Source organism: Mus caroli, unplaced genomic scaffold (genome assembly GCF_978045245.1).
Source record: "Mus caroli unplaced genomic scaffold, Mus_caroli_1 scaffold_12, whole genome shotgun sequence".
NCBI lineage: Eukaryota > Metazoa > Chordata > Mammalia > Rodentia > Muridae > Mus > Mus caroli.
In genome coordinates this window covers 58,851,912-58,865,192 of record NW_028227267.1, presented here as the reverse complement: position 1 = coordinate 58,865,192, position 13,281 = coordinate 58,851,912, and the positions used below count along the sequence as shown (strand labels likewise).

The 13,281-nt window shown below is 36.2% G+C and overlaps 1 protein-coding gene across 4 annotated transcripts in view; it reads left to right on the top strand.

Annotated features, from left to right (window-relative positions):
- The window catches only part of Ints6 (integrator complex subunit 6), an 86,079-nt gene that overhangs the window by 33,806 nt on the left and 38,992 nt on the right, over positions 1 to 13,281 (top strand). The gene's annotated exons all lie outside the window — the stretch shown is intronic.

Below are 13,281 nucleotides of genomic sequence, written 5' to 3'. Positions count from 1 at the left end.
ATCTAAGCAAATCTGAGAAACTGGGACTGGAGATACTAGGTTTCTGTTTAGAGAGTTACATAAGCACTTCCATTAGTTTTATAAGGACATACAAGTCCTTGCCCTTCCTATAGCAGCATAGTACCTTGTTTGCTTTTTGAGACAGGGTCTCATGTAACCTAGATTGGATCTCCTGCCTCTACTTTCCAAGTGTTGGGATTATAGGTGTGTGCCACTTGCTACAATACAGGGTTGGTTTCTCTTTGAATGCATATTTTCTCCAGTAAACAAGTTGACAAATTAACCAACCTCTAGTTCAGAGGTCCTCAAACTGGGGTTATATATCAGATATCCTACATATCAGATAATCACATTATAATCATAACAGTAGGAAAATTAGAGTTATGAAGTAGCAACAAAATAATTTATGGTTGGGGGTCAGCGCAGTATGAGGAACTGTATTAAGGGGTTGCAGCATTAGGAAAGTTGAGAACCACTGCTCTAGTTCAATCTTGGCAGGGTTTTAAAAATTGTTTTACTTGTCTAATTGGGAAGCAGGAACAACAAAAACAGAGAGACTTGTATTTTAAAGATAGGTCTAATTGGGTAGTAGTCCCCGAAGTAGAGGGCCTTGCTCCATTCTGTGCTGGACTGACTCCATTGCTTCTCTTAGGTGAATAGTTGATGACAAATGGGCTTTTACAAAACATCCTGCAACCAAGGTTTGGCTTTCAAGAAAAGCAGCAGACTAGGAGAGTGAGAGGCTTCCTTATTTACATGGTTACTCCAGACTTACACAAGACAGCCCCTATCAGCATTCACCAAGTAGAACTTGACAACTTAACCAGTATCTGGTTACATTGAGATTGGGGGTTGGAGAATTGACTAGTAGAAGTGGGAAGGAGAGGTTGATTAGACTTGGAAGAATCTGGACTGAAAGGAATATAAAGAAATTATACTTTAAAAACTTGAGTGTTTCTTTGGTTTTTTTGTGTAATGGCGTGTTCAAAGTGTATTCTCTCTCGTTACAAGGTTTAGTGTTCTTTAGAATGAGTATAATAATGACATCTTAAGGTTACTTGGATTTTTAGGTGTTCCCACTATCACTGAACAAAGATGAGACACTGATATCGTAACAGGGGTATATATAACAGTTGTCTTTTGAGGTGATCTGTGTGCCTTTAGATGCGTGGGTTAAAATGGCAGTAGCAGTTTATTTAGTCAGAAATGCCTGGGTAAGGGACCATGGTCTGCATTATTTAAAACCCAGAGAACATAGGATTCTGTTTTTCTAAGTCTTGAAAATTTCCAACTTTTTCAAATTGCTTTATCTAACGTAGGGGCTTTAAATTTGGATTTAAACTTGGACTCAAGATTGCTAAATCTTACAAGAGAGTTTACAGACATTCTGATTGCGAGGGAACTCAGTTGGGGAAGGAATGTCTTTTAGTATTTTGTTATTCTCATCCATTATTAGTGTTTATTTCTCATATTTTCAACATCTTTAATTTCTCAGCAGTGTTTATAGTAGTCAGTGTGTGAGTTTGGCAAACCTGCTGTGAATTAGTGTTTTACAAGACTAGTACCTCTATCTGTATCTGCTTACACCAGGCCAGTGCATACTCTCCCAAAAGTAGATGGTAACTTAGTGGTACTTCGGCTGAATATTTGCTTTAGAGTAATACCTCAAAATGATGAGAATTGTAAATTCTGTTTTAAGTTTATGATTTTTAGCAGAACTATTTTGCTGAGCTTAATTGGAGAGGTGATAATAAAAGTAAACTTCCCTTCCTGTTCTGTCTCCTTTCCACAGAGGTTTAGATTTGCATTTCCAGTTGTTTGTTCTAAAAAGAAGGTTAAAAACCTTTTTATTGTCGAAATTTTCAAATAGGTACAGATTTAAGTAAGGTGATGGACATTGAGAATCTTTGTTCAGTTTCAGTAATTAGCTGTATTTTGCTGTAGTTTTCAGCTTATTCCACACAGCTATTTAAGTCAGAGCCCCTAGCTTTAAGTCTTACAGAAACTTAACTTAAAATTGCTTTCCTAATTCTTCTTAGAAAGAAGACAAAACAAAACCGAGGTGCAGTAGTGTATGCTTGTAAACTTAGCACTCTATTGTAAAGGCCAGAGAGGATTGCAACCTGGTCTATAGAGGGAAAGGGGATCTGAAAAAAATTGGCCAATCATTACCTGGATCAATGAACATGTACCAGACAGTGTAAATAAATCCAGGTTAAACCTCCAAGTTTCTGAGGTTAAATTCAAAGCTTTTAAGTGGTATTATAACTGTTTTAGTAACTATGAAGAATTATTTGAGTAATCAAAAAATTATTTCAAGCTAACTTAAAATTTAAGCATTATTTTGACTTATAGTTTGCATTTCAAGTAAAGCAAATATGAAACTATTCTAAAATTAATCCATTAGAAAATACTAAGCAAATACTAATAGTCTTTAAAATATTATTTCTGGATATACTTAAAACTATAAAAAGTGTGTTTTAAAAGTCAAGATAACTACATACTGTGCTTAAATTTTAATGGCCAAAAGGAGTTTAGAAAAGCTTTAGACTAGTTTGTCTACTGGTCTAAACTGACACTCAAACTGTAAGATTCTATATGGAGGGAGGGGCAAGCCATGCACTTTTATGGATAATCCTGCACTAGTTTTGAGAGTTTACTGATGGTGTGTGTGAACAGTGCCCTAGAGGGTTTGAGTATAGCACAGGGAGTGCCCCTGTGGAGCACAGAGGCTAACTGAAGAGTCAGTTCTTTCCTTTACCTTTTCGTGTGTTCTGGTGGTCAGGCTAATGAGGACAAGCTCTCACTGCTCAGTCATCTTACTGCCCAGGGAAAGTTTTTATGTGTGCTCAATCTTAAGTTTGGGGAAGCAAAGAAACAAATTGTTGCTATTCCTTAGACTCTTAAGTAATAGGTAATAGATTTGTAAAGAGAGTTAAATAAAACAGGCAATCTGATGGAATTACAATTTACTATATGAGTTCAGTAAATGGAGAAATCTTAGCCAACAATGATTTTTGGCTGGCTAAAAATGATATATAAAGCTTTAATTGGTTTTCTTTACCTGTATGCTTTAAATTAACTTTCTGACTTAATAGTTTATGATTTATTCCAGGTTAAATGTTTTATTTATATTCTGAATAGTTTGGATATAGTTAACAAAATATTTATTTATCATATGTTAAGTATATTGTAGCTGTCTTCAGACACATCAGAAGAGGACGTCAGATCCTTTTATGGATGGTTGTGAGCCAACATGTAGTTGCTGGGATTTGAACTCAGGACCTTCAGAAGAACAGTCAGTGCTCTTAACCACTGAGCCATCTCTCCAGCCCCCATAGTTGTACTCTTAAGAGTTGATAATGTTGCACATCTTTTGAGAAACATGTTCTGATTTGTGTTGATGGGAGATGTTTAAAACTTAGTTCATAGTTTAAGTCATAATTCATATAGTGTGGTTTTGAATATGTTAAATAATTCCTGTCATTTGTAGAGGTAACACTAAAGTTGTAGGACACAATACCAGCTCTATGTCATTCCTTTGTTTTTGATGTCTATCAGGTTCTTACCTTTAGCAATCCTTAGTCTGCTGCCTCTTTTCTTTTTCCATTGCCACTAGTTAATTTAGTGCCCCAGCTCTTACTCCTGCCTGCCTGCCTTCCTGCTTTCCCTCCCTCCCTCCCTCAATCCCTCCCTTTTTCCTACATCGAGAGATCTCAGGCCTAACATATGCTAGACAAGTATTTGTGCATTCTGTCTACAACAAACCATTTGTTTATTTTTTTCAACTGTGTATGGCTGTGTGGTTATATGCACATGAGTACAGGTGCCTGAGGAGGCCAGAAGAAGGTATTGGATCCTCTGCACTAGAGTTATAGGTAGTTATGATCTGCATGATATGGGTGTTGGGAACTGATTTCAGGTCTTTTAGACGATCAGTGAATACTCTTTTAACAGCTTAGCTATATATCTGGCCCTCTTTTTCTTCTTTAAAATTTTACTTAGTTTTTGTATGAATGAATACACATGAGTGCCATGGTGCACGTGCAGAGGTTGTTTTGGGAATCAGGCTTGGTGGCAAGCATCTTTACTAGCACTCTTGCTGTCTTGGTTCTTTTCATGACTACCTTTAATCTGCCACACGTGGCAGAATGTCTCTAAAATATGTCATTTGTGTATATTATTCTGCTCACACTATTTCATTGTTTTCAGTTGTTCATAGAGTCCTCAGTGCCTTCACAGCTTAGCTAGTCATACTATTAATCCTTTCATTTTCAATGAGCCATATTTATTGAACAACTCATTGTCTAGATACTCCAGAGTCTAAGATAGAATGGAGGGCAAAGTGAACCAGAGTCCTGCTTTTGGGGTACTGGAGAAGATAGCAATTTTTAAAAATAATTAGGTAGATGAAAGCAAATTTGCATTCACCACTTATTCTCCCAAAATGGAGGGATATGAAGTGGTATCTAGCTCAGGCTATGAGGTACTGGGCTCCGCCTCTAGTACTGGAAACAAATTAGGGTAGAGTAGGGAGGAATGTGCTATCAGGTCTTAGAGTAACTATATTAGATCTAGTCAGAGGTCATGGGTTGTAATATGTGAAGAGAAGCCAGTGTGGTGGCTCAGCTCTGCAGTTCCAGGGCTTGAAGCTGAGGTAGGACTCCTGTGCCAGCTTAGGCTGCAGAATGAGGCTTGGTCTAAGAGAAGACCAGAAGAGAGTAAGGTTTATTATATAGAACATATAAATGAAGATCATACCAGGCAGGGGGAGTCCTTTTCTCTGAAGGGTTTGTTTTGAGAATGAGGAACTGAAACAAGGCTAATGCACTTGGAGCATTGACAAAAAAGGGGATTATAGAATATGGTGGAAAAGAAGTTTGGGCCTCATTGTGCAAGGAGCTTGAACCATTGCTAAGTAATGATGGTGCTAATGCAGAAGAATCAGGAGCTGGCAATGTAGCTCAGGGTTGGAGAGCCTCCTAGCAGGAACAAGACAGGCAGATGTCATTCAGAGTTCTGTGCAGTGGTGAGGAAAGAAGAGAAGAAGACAAGTGTTGAAAGACCAGGTAGGTGCTGCTGTTAATTTTAGCAATTTTCTCAAGTAGGTGGTATGGTAGTAAAAGAGATGATAAACCCCACAATTTAAAGAAATATTTAGGAAGTTAAATTAGTAAAATTCACTGTCATAAATTGTATTTAGGCTTAAGGGGCAGTAAAATGGCTTCTAAAGAACTGTGTCGATGATGATAATGTTGCCATTCATTTCCTGGCTTGGAAGGAAATGTTGGAAGACTTACAGAAGAGAAATCATGACTTTAGAATGCTTAGGTTTTAAGGTATCTTGGAATCACTTAAGAATGAATGTCAGGTAGAGAATTTGGTATTCAGAGGAGAGAATTTGGCTGGGCGTATTCAAGTGGAATATAATCTAAATTTAGATAGTAATTCAACCTGTGAGTAGGTGAGTTTGGGCCAAGTATAAACTGGCAAGGGCCTATGATTATTAAGCCCTACAGATCTTTAACATTTTAAAGTTTTGATATTTGGGATTATTAGGGTTGGGCTGAGGCTAGAAGATATGAGCAGCCAGAGAAGAAGAGGGAAACCATGGGAATTTCTCTAGATTTCATGATGCCTGTAGTTATCAATTGATGCATAACATACCATTTTGAAACTTACTGGCTTAAAACAATTTATTATTTCTTTGGAGTATATGGCTGAGGTACCTGGTTTCTCTCCTGGAGCTTCTTTGTCTCCATCATTCAGCAATCTGGTTCAAATTTCTTTACATGGTTTGCATTTTCCACAAAGGAGAAATAAGCCTCTTTAGACTTAATCAGACTCAGTTCAGAATATTTGGGTTATACTATAGCAGTTCAGGAAGAATGGATAAGAATTAGTGCCGTTTGGGTAAGTGGAGTGGGAGATGAAGACAAGTACCTATTTTTTTTTATATTTTCTTTAAGCTTGACCTGAATTGTTCTGTGATTTCCCTGAAAGTTAAGCTGTTTCTTTGTCCCCTTACTAAAATTGTAACCATTTATTTGTAAGCCACTAGCTGAAGTCTACTTGGGGGTTATGGTAAATATTTGCTTTTATTCTTTCTCCTTTCTCTATCCCCTCTTCCTCTTCCTACCCCTCTTCCTCACTTTTGCCTCTTTTTCTTCTTGGTTTCCTTTCTTTTCTCTGTGGCTCTGCTTCTTTTGGAGGGAAGGTGTTACTCCCTAACCTAGGCTGATCTGGAAATGATGGTAACCCTCCACCTTTAGCCTTTTGCCCAGGTTATAGGTTTGAGTGACTATGCCAGGCTTAAAGAAGTTCTTAAAGTCTTCAATCTCTTCTCTTTTGCTCTTTCCTATCTGTTCTGAAGTTTAGTTTTCAATCTTAAGTGTGTGTGTTTGTAGGGGCTGTTGTTCCTCCTCTGTCTTCACTCCATCAATTCCCCAGTCTCCATGCAGTTGTAAGCCTTAGCAAAGCTTTTCAGTTCTTTACTCTTGCCTGGGGTGCCTTTCCTCATTTCCTCTAGGTAATTATTCTGTACTAGTGCTGTAACATGCTGCAGTTACGTACTTATGTGATCTTGAAGGTAAAAAATTATAATGTGTAACATGTTACCTTTCATTAAATAACCCGAGTCACAACTTGATTTATGATCTATTCTGTTCTAAAAAGGTCTCACTTGATAACATTTAGACCTAATTACATCTTTGATACTCTGCCAGGCCTATGGGTACTGGGCCACTGCAGAAACTATAAAAAAAAAAAAATTAGGGTTTGCTTTGTTAGGTAAAACATTACAACAAATGATAAATGGTCAAGTTCTTTGTATACTTCAAGAAAGTGAGAATTTAAGAGGTTGTATTTTGAGTGGTCTTAAAAGGAATTATGCCCAATATAAGTAAATTTTCAGAGTACTAAACAGGATAAAATTGGTTTTGTGTCATCTGCACAGGGAATATTTTATCTACCCTATCTGTGTTCTAGGAGTTGGGCAGCTTTTGTGGCTCATTACTTTATCCTGTGTCTGGATACACATAAAAGTGCTATTTGGAGAGCTAGGTATGTACACAGAGTAGAGTTTTCATGTATTTATGGAGATGGGCTACTTGGATTCATGAGCTATCGAATTGTTTTTTAAAACTATGTTTTCCATGACTGGCAGGGAACCTACTATGAAAGATCAGGATGACCTTGAATTCACAGATAATCTACCTGCCTTCTGAGTAGTGAGATTAAAGACAGTTACCACCATGCCCAGCTCCCTCACACTTATTTTATAAAAACTGTTTATGTCTATGTATGTATATCTGGTGTTAAGATGGAGGACGCGTTCACTGAAAGGTGCTTGCACTCTGGCTTACCACTCTCATTATTTTCTAAAGTTTCATTTTGGAGATGAAAGAAAAGAATCAGATTATCTTTTCTTCTCTCACTAAACTAGTAAGATAGGCAGCTAAGTAAACAGGCCATTAAAGCTCAGATGGGAAGTACTGTTCTGAAAGGACTTTAGTAATAGAGCTGGTTAGCAAGCATGCCAGAGAAGTGTAGTGTCCCAAGTGTTAGTGCAGACAATGGTGTGTTTTCAGCTGGGAACCATTGAGGTTACAACTGAGAAAGGTCTACCTAGATGCCAGACTTAGAGATTGCTGGAAAACAATTTCCCTTTTATTGTTTTCTGGCTTCTGTTTATTTCTTACATTTTGCAATTTAAAATGTAGATAATGTGTAAAAATAATGGTTGTTTGAGATTTTATACATTTTCCTTAGAAACTGAAACAGCTAAAAATATCTTCACCATATGGCAGCTGACACCCATTCAGAACTCTAGTTGCAGGGAATCTGACATCCTCTTCTAATCTGCAGGCATACACACAGTACACACGCTATTATGTGTAAGTCAAACAATCATGTACAGTAATATAAAATAAATCTTAAAATAATCAAATCAATTTAAAAACTGTTATCTCTACCTTTGCTTATTTGGCTTTTAATATCTTTATATATACCTGTCCCACAAACAAACAGTCAGACAGACAGACAGACAGACAGATAGAACTTTTAGTTCAATTTTAGCAAGATCACAGACAAATAGAATCTGAGCCATTATCAAATAAGACCCTCAAGAATGGGAGATAAGCCGGTAAAGTGCTTGCTATATAAGCCTGGGGCCTTGCATTTTGGAATAGCAACAAGTCTGTAACTTCAGGACTTCGGTTACTTTTCCCATAAGTGACTGGCCAGTCACTCCAGGCAAAACGTTTTGTCTCCACATTCAGCAAGAGACTGACCAATGAAGCTATGAAGCATTGACTTCTGGCCTGGCACACCACACGCAACTGATAATCAAATAGGCTCCTGCACTTTAATAAAGACTAGGTTTGAGCAAGTAATATGATAAGTTGTCATCAGCTTGCTCTGCCAGTGGTTTCTTAACAATGTTTGAAAGTTTAGGTTTTTTTTTTTTTTTTTTTTTTTTTTTTTTTGGTTTTTCAAGACAGGGTTTCTCTGTATAGCCCTGGCTGTCCTGGAACTCACTCTGTAGACCAGGCTGGCCTTGAACTCAGAAATCCACCTGCCTCCGCCTCCCAAGTGCTGGGATTAAAGGTGTGCGCCAGCACCACCTGGTGAAAGTTTAGTTTTTTTAAGAACTCAGGGAGTCCCAGGGGAAAGGAGAAGGGGAAGAAGGGAGACAGCTTTCCTTACTTCAGAATGAGGCTGGATTTGCTTTTGTATTGGCCACCAAAAGAACAATGTATTTGGATTGATGCTGTCACTTGTTTATAGTAACAATATAGGAAACCTCACTTGTTCCCAAGTTAAACTGTAGGTATAAGTAGTAATTTCCTTTGCGTATTTGTCCATTAGACTGACACTTTGACAAGTATTGTGAAGACCAATAATAAGGTTATGGGAAAAGTAATTAAGTCATGTAATATCTTTCTCTGCAAGTATAGTAATGATAGTACTTTTTATCCCTATTTACTTGTTATAAATATATGGAAATCTTATAAACTAGTGCTCAAAAGTGCCATTATTATCGTTCATTTTTAATCATTGTTTCTACCCATGCTTTGAGAATTAGAAGGGAAAAGAAAGGGAAGAAACACTGCTGCTGTTTCCTGTTAGCTGCAAGGGTAACTGGGAAGAGTAGAGGATCAGTGTACAGCAGTGACCCTGACATGCTCAGAAGAGGACTGTAGGCACAGTAGGTGGTGTATAGTCACTAGCGTGACTCAGAAATATGCACATGTTAAAATAGTTATTTTTTATGATGTTTTAGGCTTTTTCTCATTTGATAAAGTTAGGTTTTTTAATAGTAATGTTTTAATATTTGGATTTTTAAAAGGAGTCTCTGTGTGTTCTTTCAATAATAGGTTTTTATGATCCAGTGTTAAAAGTCATAGAATCAGGAAGCAGACTAACCTGGACTTTATTTCTGTTTCCTCACTTACTCCGTGTATCTTCCAACAGGCTACTAAAGTGCTTCTGTACTTTAAATCTTTAAGTGGGGATTATATTGGTCATTGTTTTATTTGTGCTTTATGGCTTATGTGAATATTATGTGTGTGGTTTAGAACAGTGTGTAGCGTCTAATAGCAACTACTGCAAAGGTAGCATTGTTATTCATGGCTGGTATTTATTGCTAGGGCCTAACTCATGTAAACTGTGTACATTTTACCATTGAATTACATCTCTAGCCTGGTGGCTGGGTTTAGTTTTGTTTTGTTTTTTGAGGTGTAGGGTCTCACTATGTAGCTCTAATTGCCTTGAGATGCTTAAGTTTGAATATTCTTGTACTAAAATTTCTCAAGATTAGATAATATCTCTTACAAAAATAATTTTTATCAAATGTTCAAATATAGAAATCCTGCTAAATAACATGAAAGCTTGCTGGTACTATGATTTTCAGTTTTTTCTTTATGTTAGCTTAATTTTAAGTACATCTATGAAAGAAATTCCTAAAATATTATGACTCCCTTCCTCGAACACCAAGCTTTCTTAGTGCTGGAACCATATTTTACTATTCATCTTTAAACCACCCAAACCTGAAGTTTCACTTGGCAGCTGTATGCTGCAGGGAAGGTTAGTACCTTTGACACACTTTTTTTTTTTTTAAAGATTTATTTATTTATTTTTATGTGAGTCCACTGTAGCTGTCTTCAGACACACCAGAAGAGGGCATCAGATCTCATTACAGATGGTTGTGTGGGAATTGAACTCAGGACCTTCAGAAGGGCAGTCAGTGCTCTTAACTACTGAGCCATCTCTCCAGCCCCCTTGCACATACTTTTAGGTAGATGGTCAAATAGAAATCTTTTGGATCTTAATAGATGTATGACCTTGGGGTTAGTTATCTAATCTACTTGTATTTCTTTGAAGCACATGTGAAGTTTTGTAAAATAATCAGATTATTTTTTAAAAATTCTGGATAACTACCTAAACACTTGGTTGGCTTATAAAGTTACCTCAGTATGTTGCAGCATTTCCAAGTATTTTGGATAAGAATAAGGAATATAAATATTTTTGCCATATTTACTTTGTTGTGTTCTTTAGCACATGGGAGAGACTCCTGCAGATCTGTGTATTCTTTATTCTCTTACATAATGTCATTTTTGTGCCTCTTGTTCGGTTTCTGGTCAGTTTTGTCCTTCACTTCATATATATGCTGGGCATACAGGAAATGATACTTGTTTGCTTTACGCCTATATAGATATGGTGTTCTGTTCAAATCATTTCCATTTTGCCTTTATGTTTTTAATTGAAGAATATACTTAATTGCATGTACAGCCATCTAACATAGAAAAGTGGTCATGTTCAGATTAGTTAGGTCATGGCATTTCTAAAAAATAATCAAACTGTACACTAATGTGTTTATTTTACATAGTAAAATATATTATATATTATAAAATATATAAATATATAATATATTATAAAAGGTACTATTGAAGAGACCTCTTCATGTTGGATCTTTGAGATTTAGATTACTCTTTTTAACTGTGGAATAAATGAACGATAGACCAGTTTGTATATTAGCTATAGGTGGGTTTTCAATTTTTATGTTTCAGATAATATCATTGTATAAGTTTGTGGTAATTGGACCTAGGGTCTCATGAATGCTAAATACTGATTATACATTCTAAAACTCTTTGTTTAAACTTTTTGTAAAGAGGAGAGTGCCTCTAGGTGGTGGCAGTCTGTGCTTATCTTCAACACTGACTGCCAAATGATATCCGCATCCTCCAGATGGCCACATATTTACCCACTCCCCAGCAGTGTGGGGTCTTCTCACTGCTTTGTACTCATACTATTTATGCTCATTTTATCGATATAAAATAGCATTCCTTGATATTTCAATTTGTATTATCTGGTAACTAATATACTTGATCCTCTTGCTACACGATGCAGACCACATGAATTTCTTCATGAGTATTTTTCCATTTTTAAATTTTAGAATGTATCCATATCTTTTGCATATTTTTATGATGATCAGTTTTGTGTTTTTCTTGACTTATTTGCAGTTGCTTTTAATTCTCAAACTCATGAAGGTTCTTCCCCTTTGTGACTAATGTTAACTAGGACTTTAGCTAGTTTAGGTTGAATAATTCAGTCTTCTCAGAATTTTTTTTTTTTAACCTGTTCTTGCCTGCCAGCCATTTCTGTTCCTCACTTTACTCAAACATTCCTATCTCCTGGGAGATGAAATGCTGATGATACTAAGGGAAAGGAATAAATAAGAAATGCAGAAAAAAAAACAAAACAAAAAGGGGACAGTTTTATAAAATTGAAATAACCATGTTTAAAATACTTGAAAATATTCTCAAGAGCCTGTCTTTTTTTCTTATTTAGAAGAAGTACATTTTAAACTTTGTGCAACCAAAGACTAATTGTTTAACGTTGTCATTGCTGCAGGAATTTATCATTACATGATGAGTTGTGTATGTGAGGTTCCAGCAGAGCCTCTGAATGCTTAAGGTGGTTCTGTGCCTTTCTTTTTTTTTTTTTAAAGATTTATTTATTTATTTATTATATGTAAGTACACTGTAGCTGTCTTCAGATGCACCAGAAGAGGGCGTCAGATCTCAGTACGGATGGTTGTGAGCCACCATGTGGTTGCTGGGATTTGAACTCTGGACCTTCGGAAGAGCAGTCGGGTGCTCTTACCCACTGAGCCATCTCGCCAGCCCCTTTTTTTTTTTTTTTTTTTTTTTTGTTCTGTGCCTTTCTTAAGAGCACTAAAATAACAATTAAAAAACGTCTTCAGTCTCTTTGAGTCATTTAAAAGTAAATTTGTTTCTTTACTTCTTATCTATATGCTATGTGTGAAATCTCACACCAAGATTTCTGAAATTAAATTGGGTTCTTTTGTCAATTCTACCTTGATTTAAAACTCAAGTTTCTTTACTGACTTAACAATTCCTTACTTTTAAATTTTCTATTCTAGGAAGTGTGCTTCTTGTGAAATTGTACTTATTTAAAGACTTATACAAGTAGACTGTACTTTAAGACTATACTAGGGATAATTATCAGTCAAGGTTTTTGTTTTTCTTAAGATTTGTTCTTTTAAATTTTTTTTTTAAATTTTGTTTGTATAGCTCTTTTGCCTGAATGTAACTTTGTGTTCTTTGTACATGACTCCTAGTGACCTTGAAAGTCAGAAGAATCTGTGAAACTTGAGTTGCAAACAGTTGTGAATTTCCATAGGGTTGCTGGGAATCAAATCTAGATCTTCTGAAAGAGCAATCAGTGCTTTTAAACTCTGAGCCATCTCTCTAGCCTCCTTAAGATTTATTTTTGTTTTTATGGGAGTGTGGTATGTGTAGTAGTATATGCCCAAAGAGGCCAGAGATGTTGGATCCCCTGAGACTAGAATTAGAAGTTGTTGTAAGTACCCCCTGATATGAAGTGTGGGTTTTCTCCCAAAGTAGTCTATGCTTGTAACTGTTGAGCCATTTATAGTAATTCAAATTTCATCTTTCAGCTTAAGATCTTTATAGTAAAATAGTATGTGCTATTAGATATATTTGAGGCTTTTATTTGTGAAACTTGTTTTTGTTGTGTTTTTAAAGTTGCTTTAAAAAGTAGTATGTGTGGCTAGAGAAATGGCTCATAGGTTAAAGTTCATTCTTCCAGAGAACTGAGATCGGATTCCCAGCACCCATCTGTAACTCCAGTTCTAGAGGATCTGATTCCTTTCCAGGCTTTGATGGGTACCAGTATACATGTGGTATACAGACAATACATACAGACCAAACACTCCATACATATACAACAATAAAA